This window comes from Melospiza georgiana, chromosome 3 (assembly GCF_028018845.1).
Source record: "Melospiza georgiana isolate bMelGeo1 chromosome 3, bMelGeo1.pri, whole genome shotgun sequence".
Classification (NCBI taxonomy): Eukaryota; Metazoa; Chordata; class Aves; order Passeriformes; family Passerellidae; genus Melospiza; species Melospiza georgiana.
Window position 1 is genome coordinate 53571062 of NC_080432.1, and position 9772 is coordinate 53580833.

Genomic DNA, 9772 nt, shown 5'->3' on the forward strand with positions numbered 1-9772 from the left:
GGAGTCTGTGGGCAGGGTAATGTTTTGATTCCCCCTTCATTGCTCTGCTGTGCTCCTTTGTGAGTGTGCAGACAGCTTTGGCCACATAACCTAAGCCATCCTCACCCCCTGGGCTCAGTTTGAAGGCTTTGATTCTCCTCTGATCAGATCCACACTAACTTATGCAAAGGGGAAAATGATGCATATGACATTTCCATTGTATAGCAAATCCTACTTTATGCCCAACTTCTCATGGTCTCAATAATAGAAGCCCAGGGCATCTCACGACCCTTGCAGGCTTTTCTTTGCTGGCTTTGTTGTTGTTTTTGTTGTTGCAGATGAATGATCGAGGGCATTTTAAGGTACCTTCTTAAAGACATCAATCTGAATGGAATTACCTAAACACAGAGTTGGTTATTTTAGAGCACTAATATATGGAAGCCTTCTCCAGAGTTTTACTGAGGCAAATGCAGATCATAGAACTAATTATAAAAACATACCTCTTCTTATTTAGCATTTGGGAGCACATGATTTGAAGCTCTCATTCTTTGAAGCTGTTTCATTTAACAGGGAATGGATCTGCATGGGCAGATCATTGCACCGTGTAATGGCCAGCTGGCACTGTCCTGTAGCTGTCACAGAAATGTCTCCAGCCTCCTTCTGTAAAGCTCCATAACCAGGTCTGGTCTGTGTGGGAAGTCAGATACCTTCAGAGCAACGGTGGTGGCTTGATCTACAAATAACATTAATCTGGAGATAATAAAATCCTTTTATCTGTTTTTCATTTGCTTTTAATCTCTGTATGTTTTAAAGCTGCTTCTTAGAAATTTTGAATCAGGTGATGCTTTCTTGTCAGTCTCTGGGTTCACTGTTTAGCAGGATCACTGCTGGGTCTCATATCCTATAGGTGGGGCTTGGCACTTCTCCTCCTGTCTCTCAGCTCAGGTGTCATGGCAGATGTCTGTATCAAAGGCTCACACTATGAAATCTTGATCCTGCTTCTTTTTTTTGTCAAGAAATATGATTGCCCTCAAAATCCCTCCTCATGACTTATGTCTTCTAATTATATTTTTCTCCACAAATACAGGGTTTGACTTTTTTTTTTTTCCTAGTTCCTAAGGATAAAATAGGCTTCCCAGAAATAATTGGCCTGATTACCCTTTCTTGCAAAAATACATTGGAAATCCTCGGAAGTTTTCACTAAAATACTTTTCAAATTTTGGAAACTCTACTCCAATATGATGTTATTTCATGAAGTGACACTCATAATTCACAGGTAATTTTTCATCTTTTTCCACCCCGGGAAGGATTTTTCCAAATAATTTTTTGGCCAGGATGTAAAAATACCAAGAAAACTAATTTTGTTATCTTCAGTGTTTGACAATTTATTGCCAAGGGAAGATAAGGATGAAAAGTAAGCTGCTTTTTGCTTTGCTAGGGTGGCTGGTTTCACATCAAGAATCACCAGAAGTGCTACTTCATAGGACAGCCATTTGTAGCTGATATCAGTGAAACAAATGTCTCAGGTGATTCCAACTTTGTGCCCTTTGGCACTCGTCATTGATCAGATGGACCAGGCCATGTGATATCCACTGGTTTCAGATTATGCCTGTACATAGTTAGCCTTTCTATGCTGACAGTGTTTTACAGAAAGCAGGGGGGTGAAGAGAAAAGCAAAAGATTTTGTATGGACTGGAAAAAGTAGATGTAAAAATGTAGGGCTCGATCATCCCATGGGCACAGCATTATGTCTCAGGGACCAGGGAGAGCCCTGGATCTCTCTTGAATCCCTTGGGGAGAGCAAATGGCAAATGCATGCAGGTATGTAGTTGCTGGTCCCCTTCCTTCCAGCGCCCAACAGGCAGCAGTCAAGAGATGGAGATAAGAAAGGATGGCATGTAAATTCTTGGCATAAATTTTGAGGAAGAAGTATTACTTCATTTTTTCTGACCTATCTATCCTTTTGCCAGAGACTTAAATATTGAACCTGCTCCTAAAGCCAGTTCCTTTACTGGGGTCACTGCAGTCAGCAGCTCATCATGTGAAGTGCAGGATGAACACTACTCAGTGTAGCTGAAGTTATATTTTCACCACCTCCCTAAGCACTGATCAGTTGTCAAACAATGATTGAGCTCATTAAAGAAATGTAGAAATGAGTAATTTTTGTGTAACCACCAGAAAAACAGACCTCTGTAGTGCAGTCTGATGAGTGGCCCAAGAGTGCCTGTGCCCCTGTGCCCTCCTGGGCTCCAGCGGCCGGGAGCAGCCGGCCACACTCACAGGAGTGTCCTCAGCTCAGTCTCCAGTGCACTGAACATCTTCTCTCCCATTCCCAACACATTTTATCTAACTTTGGTGAGAATGATGAGTGATATAATAAAGAAAAAAGAAAATCTCTGCAGTGAATATACTGGAAAGAGGTTAACTGCCTTAAGGGTTGTGATCATGGCATTTCAATTCCAATCTGCATTCTATTCTATCTCACTAAACATCATTCTACTTTCTTATGTCCTGTTTATAAACTCTGAGTTGTAATCACAGACTTTTTGGCATGATGCTTAGAAATTATCTAAGCCCTTTATCCTAGAATGCAATTGCATTTATCTTGTTCATTTATGATCAACTTCTATTGATTTCAAAGGTTTCTATTACCTAATGAATTTTACAGGAGCTGAGTATATCTTTACAGCTCAGAAAGAGGTATGTTCTTGTTCATAGGGTCAAGAAAAAAAAAAAGAACAACAAACCAAGCACCTATTAAAAGGGCAATCTGTGGGTTTCTCCTTCTCCACAGCAGTTAAGTCTGTGACAGAGCCTCTGTGTGTGAGAGGGAAGAAGAATGGAGAAGTCCAGGACAAAGCCTGTTGGTTTGCTAGATAAGGCAGTGGCAGCTGCCAAATCCATGCGTCGTGATGAACTGTACTTTTCTTACAAGGGAATTCTCTACCCTACTACTGTTTGCAGTCCTGAAACTTTCAAAGCCTTGGAGTCCTTTGAAGCCAGAAGGGATGATGTAATTTTGGCAGGATACCCTAAATCCGGTGAATATATATATTTTGTTTTTATAAACAAGGTTCTATCATAGTAAGTAATAGTAAGTAACAAGGTTTGTACTAAATATATTAAATATATATGATATGATACATAATATGATATTATGCTAAATAATTGTATTTAGAATGTTCACCAAATTTTGTAAAACTGATTTCATTCTCAGAAAGCACCAGAAATTGTTTATGAATATTTGATATGGGAAAAAGTCTGTGAAAAACATTGTATTTTATTTTCTATAGCATGTACAGGTTTTTGTTATTTTTACTTTTCATTGTGATAAAGTTAAATGCACAAATTGGAGAGAATCAAAATTCAGGTTTTTACACCAGAGGTAACTAGATCTGATATTCCACGATCTGTTCCCACATGTATGTTGGTAAAGTTAAGAGCTTTATATTTTTATACTGGAGCCTTCGGTACCTTCAAATGGTACATTCCATCTTCTTGGGTTTATTTCACATAGATGTAAGGAAATATCTATCAAAAAATTTTTTGTAGTCCTTGACGCAATTACATTGTTTTTAAGTATTCTTTAAGGAAAATCAAGAGGACATCTTTCCCAGGGTTGCAAGTTTACCCTACGTATTTCCTCCATCTGCCTCAAAGCTCTGGTCCACATGCAAGCCAAGGTTGGGATCAGATCTGCCTCATATACGCTTTAATCTTGCTGTTCCTCTCTTACAGCAATTGGTTCACACTGCCTCACAGTGAACAATCACTGCTGACATGATTGTGAAGATTTTGCTAATTCATTGTATTTTCTTTTTGGAGAAATGTTATGCACTGGAATGCACTTGTGAAGATTGCAGTGAGAAAGATGTAGGCACGCAGTGTCCAGAAGTCAAAACATGGTAAATCAGAGATGGGAGATCTATGCAGGCTCTTTTTTATCTTTTGAAGAAAAAGATAACAAGCGTGTCTAGGAAATGTCACTTCAAAGAGGTTTTGGTGATGGTTAAAGAAACTGTGTGCACAATTTTCAGATCTCGTTCTGCTCCTTTCTTGAAGTACTGTGACCCACCTTTCTTCAAAAGACAATCCAGCACACAAGAAAACACTTTATGTATTAGGTTTTAAAGTACAAGTCTACCACCCCAGTCTACCTTACATGTGTCATAATAAAATTTATTACATGCTGTTTTTCCTAGCTGAATTTATGCCAGTTTTCCTAGTGGAATCTCTGTGTTCTTCTCCCTGATTAGTCAGTTTACAGTATACAAGTTAATTTACAATGTACTGAAGTGTTCAAGTTGGAGAAATATGTCCTTATGAGGAGCAAAGGTAGGATCCTGGGTGGTGATTGACCAGACAGTCAGCTGTGATTGCATAGCAGGAAAGGAGACCAGGTAACTCACCTGGTAGTACTAGCACCTCTTGAGTTTCCTGGTAAATCCATTTCTGTCCATTCTAAAAGTTTTCCAACCCCTTCTATGCTTTTCTACTTTCAGGCACAAACTGGCTAAGTCAAATCTTAACTGATCTGATAGCCATATCTCAAAAGAAAACACCTGGTAGTGAAAGCAGTGTGAATGCTGAAGAAGAACAAGAAGAATACTTAGAAGTTGGAGATGCTGAGAAATATGAGGTGGGAACAGAATATGTATGGAAATAATGAACATTATGTGCTTCAAATACTGAATATATGATATATGATCTATTCTACTGCTTGATAAGAACTTTACCACTCCTTTTTATGTGGCATCTAGTCAGGAGAAATCTCTCTGGCCTGTCAAATACTGAACACATACAAATAAACAGACACTTCATTGGGACTGAGAGGAGGACATACCTGTGAGACATAAGTTCAGAAATTCAACATAGCCTATTTTGTATTTAAGAAGAGCTTCATGAAGTGTCAAAACATGTAATATTAGCATTTGTCTCTTTTACTAGCTCTTCCTCCCCTCTCTCAGTCCTTGAGATGCTTCAGCTTTCAGAGACAGCCAATCTGTATCCCAACCTCTAGATTTGATCCCTTGTCTACCAGAACTGAGGAGAATTATCACTGAAGAGAACAAACAATGGATAGTCCTTTTTCCAATTGCTCATGGGCTTTTGAAGATTAGAGCTACTCAGAGCAGCCCACTAATATCCCAGGAAAACACTCACTACAAAAAATCCAAAAAAACCACTTCAGTCAGCTAATAACTGTAGATAAGTTCATCAAGGCCACATTTTAGCATAGGTTAATGAAAAGAATACTTGTACTAACTAAACTGTCCACTTTCTTCCTTCCAATTCTTCAAGCGAATGACCAAATTACCTTCCCCAAGATTAATTGTTTCCCATCTCCGTCCTGAAAATCTTCCCAAATCTATCTTCCAAAACAATGCCAAGGTGAGTGCTGATTTTAATGTATTAAAGCAAACAATTCAATGGATTAATTTCTTTTGTAAAGAGCCAATGTAGTACTTTCTTGCCAATTTTCAGAATCACTCTTTTTTACTCAAGTGTTTAGCCTGGCCATTTCTACGTGTTTAAGGCTCTACATATTTAAGAATTGCTATTCACCTCACCTAACCACAGTTTGCCCTTATTGGTTCCTTTGTGACAGTTTCCACAAGAGAGTTACAGTGTTTGACCAAATCCTCCAGAGGCAAAATGAATTTTGATGTGATTTCCTGTGGGAGGAATTTTATGGCATTGTTGCAAGCGAGGGCTTCAATGTGTCAAATTTCCATGAGAATTTATATTTTGGTGAATTTTCCCTGCCACTTAAATGATGAACTCTGCTTGTATTGAGCAAAACATACTTAGATTCTGCATAAATAATTTGGGTAATCTGTAAAAGATAATAATTATAGGCAACCATCTTCTCATGGTACCAAACAAATTTAAATACTGCACCTTCTGAACTGGGAATGAAATCGCTACTTCTGCAAGGAGCACACAAGGTATTAGAAATCCTCAACTGCAATTATAAAGCATATTATTGTTATTTCTTTTTTTATGCTGTAGTCTGCTATGTCTTTCCCTAAAAATAATATTTTAATTTCTTTCTAGATATTGTTACTGATTCGTAATCCAAAAGATGTTGCTACATCTTATTACCATTTTTCCAATGCCCTGGCACTTCTTCCCTCCTATGAGACCTGGGATGATTTCTTCACAGATTTCATGACAAAGAAAAGTGCAGTATATTTTTTCTGTCTATGTCAATTGTCCAATGATTTTTTATTGTGTAAATACCTTTGTTCTTTGGTAAATCAACTTCACTAGGATTTTTTGGCTTACAGTAGAAAAGACAGATAGATTAAAGACAGAGAATCAGAAATCTGAAGTTTATCTATTTGTCTTACTGATTGAGATTAATGTTTACTAAAACTGCAATTCCAGAGCCTTCATTGATTTGTACGTACTGGTATTTTTCCTGGAAAAAGCAGTTCTTTCTGAACTCTATCTTGGGTCCCCTTTGCCTCTTGCTCTCCCATGTCCAACATCATGTGTCTGTGGCGATATATAATCACCCCAAAGGCAAATTGGATGAAAGGAATTATTTGGACTAAGCCTAGTGCATTATAAAGGGGACTAATTCTAATGCATTGTAAAAGAGAAAAAGTGATAGCACTGATTTAAGTTTATGAGTGTGGCATAGCTCATGGCCAGCAGAAGAGAGGGTTCTACAAGTTTTAGACTGGATCAAGGGATTCTTACAAGATAGTTGGCAAGATGATAGTTTTTCTGGTGAACTTAGAGCTGTCTTGAAAAGCTTACAAGTTTTATTTTGTGACTTACAAATGGTACCATATGTTTGGGCCTGGGGTGAAATCTATATATCCTACACAATTGTTTAAACCCTGCCTTAGACATGATTAATAAAGCTCTTGGCAAACCCAACTTAATGAGCAAAACCTGTACAATCTTAATTTGTGCTTCATCTTAGAATCCTTTGTTTTATTTAGTGGCCTGGGGATGCTATTTTGAATACCTTTCTGAATGGAACAAATATGCTGACAAAGAAAATATTATGACAATTACTTATGAAGAAGTAAAAGAGGTAAGGTTGTCAATAGTTACAACTACTTTATACTTCAGGGGGCGTTTTATTCCTGAACCAATACACCCTTGCATGCATGCAGGATATCCAAGTTGGGCTTGAAAATATTTTGTTTTAGGTGATGAAAAGGTGAAATTCAAACTTAAAAACCATTGTAATATTTTCCTTGAGAAAATGATTCTTGATTTTTATTTATCTGTGATATAAGCCCAAATAATTATAAATCTAAATTGCCAGTAATATTTTTGGGAAGGAGCTTAAATATTTCCAGCAGTGTAGATTTTGCTCACCTGTAAATCATATATAATATTTTGAAATCTACAGGAAGGCAGCTTGTATCTCCTCCAAAATAATTGTGTAGAAGAGGTACACTCCGGGCCACCATAGTCCTATAGAACTCTGTGAACAACCTATGTATGCAGCCAGCAGAGAGATATAGGGAAGTGCAAACACCTTGGAAAGCAGAGTCATTTGCTTGAAAGTCATGCCATATGTTACATTGCTCTTTTCAGAATCCTGCCCTGAGTGTGAAAAACATAGCTACGTTCTTTGGAATTCCTCTGACTGAAGAACAGCTCCAGCTGGTGGTAGAGAGGAGCAGCTTCCAGTCCATGAAGAAAAACTCAGAGAAGACCCATGGGTCATTTGGCAATATTTTCTTTCGCAAAGGTAGGAAGCTCCAAGGGGCTCATAGATAGAAATGTGGCACTCTCTGGGACTTGGGCCATTGTCTGGTTCTTTTCCCTGCACTCACGTTACAATTGTAAGGTAGTGTCAAGCAGGTGATCACTGCTTTGCTTGAGAAGACTATCCAAGGGGAACTGGTGAGGAAGATGCACAGCAAGGCTCTCACAGCAGAGCCACTCTTGGCTGCTCACAGGTGGCTGGCAGGAAGGAGGAACTGTCATGTGTCTGAATTCCTCTCCACCTCTGTGCCTGGATCACCAAGTGCCCAGCCTTTGGAGCTGGCAGCACTGGGCCAAACTCAGCCTGAGTGGAGTGACCACACTTTGTAGGAGAGTATGGGAATCTTCTGAGATGGCCACTGCCAAATTCCTGATCACTCTTACACATTAGAAGTAAGCCAAGCTAGCAAGAATCCAGGAGGACACAAGAGAGGGAAGAGAAGGAAGTAGCCTTTGCAGTGTAGTGTGTGGCACATGGACATGAGAAGGGCAACCTGGTTGTCAGAATCTATTTCTGCAATTTGTGTTAAAGAAATGACTGGATAAAAAGTAAAGCTGTCAAAGGAGCAGAAAATCAGCTCTGCCTCATGGCAGATGATTCTTAATTAATTCTTCAGGATCTTCCACTTTGCCAGTCATAGCTGACTAGAGGAAAGAGACGGAGTGAAACAGGATTTTAGGCTGCCTTTTTTAAAATGGTGTCCTAGAGTGCAGTGTGTTATTTTGCATTATAGCAAAACATGATTCACATATACATATGTAAGTCCATTGATTGCACAAAATTATACTGGTATAGAAAAATGTTTCATCTGGAAAATGGATCAACACGATTTAGTTTACAGTGCAGTAAAAATGACTGCTCTATAAAATATAAAATGAATTGTCTTGTTTTTCAAGAGTTTATTCCTGCTCCTTTGTAGGTGGTGTAAGTGACTGGAAGAATCTTTTCACTGAAGATCAGAATGAGAAAATGGACAGGGCATTTGAAGAACATATAGCAGGAATGAAACTTGGGAAAAAGTTGAAGTATGACTTGTACTGCAAAGCCTGAAGAGAAATGAAATATAGATAGAATAAGAACTTTGCAAGGCAGAATCAGACCATCTGAATGCTTTACACTGGAAACCTAGATCAAAGGTTCCAAGCACTTTAGAATTAATGTAGGAGTCATTGCAGCAGCCTTTACAGTGACAGTGATGAGCCTTTTGTTTTAGTATGAGACTTCAGGCTACACTCGCTTGCTGAAGAAGATGGCAACTAATTATATTTACAAAAACCTAATAGCCCTGTTCAGGCTGTCACCTGGAAAGAAATGTCTTTATTCTTTCTAGACAAATTCTATTTTATAGATGATTTCTAATTATTTAGTATGCAGATTGTTTTTTCTTCAAAAATGTTTCAAATCAATCAACATCTTCACAGAAAATATCACTGGCCAAAATATGGATATGACAGAAGCCTAATATCAAAGGAGATACTCCATGAATTCAGCACAAAATATATCAAATCTAGTACAAGCTGAATGAAGGGGAATATGGATCCGCATTTTTAATGCTCCTCATCTCTCTGAATGTAAAATACCAAGATGGATTTCAGATTATGGGCTGAAGTTAGCAGCCAAGATTCACTTGGAGGCACTCCTTTCTATAGGATCATAGAGCAGCTTGGGTTGGAAGAGACCTTGAAAAATCATCTGGTACAACCTTTCATGGGAAAGGGAGCCTGGATGAGATTCTATCTAGATATCATGTCTTGAAAACCTCCAGTGATGAGGATTGTACACCATTCCTGGAGGCATTGTTCCAGCAAATGGTCATTCTTGCTGTGAAGAACTTACTTCATTTATCAAGATTAAACATCCCCTATTGAAACTTGATCTCACTGCCTCCTTTCTTCTCCATGTGGTGTCTGGTGAATAGGGAGCTTTTATCCTCTTTGTAGCTGCCCTTTAAGTACTGGAAACAGTGATGAGGCTGTCCCTGAGCCTTCTCAACTTTGTGGTCCTCCCTTGGAAGCCCTCTGCTTTCTTTGTGTCATTCTTGAAAATGCCTCCAGC

The 9772-nt window shown here is 38.6% G+C and overlaps 1 pseudogene; it reads left to right on the forward strand.

The window, feature by feature from the left end:
- The first annotated feature begins 552 nt into the window (after window positions 1-552).
- Window positions 553-9239, forward strand: LOC131080988 (sulfotransferase 6B1-like; annotated as a pseudogene).
- The last annotated feature ends 533 nt before the right edge of the window (window positions 9240-9772 follow it).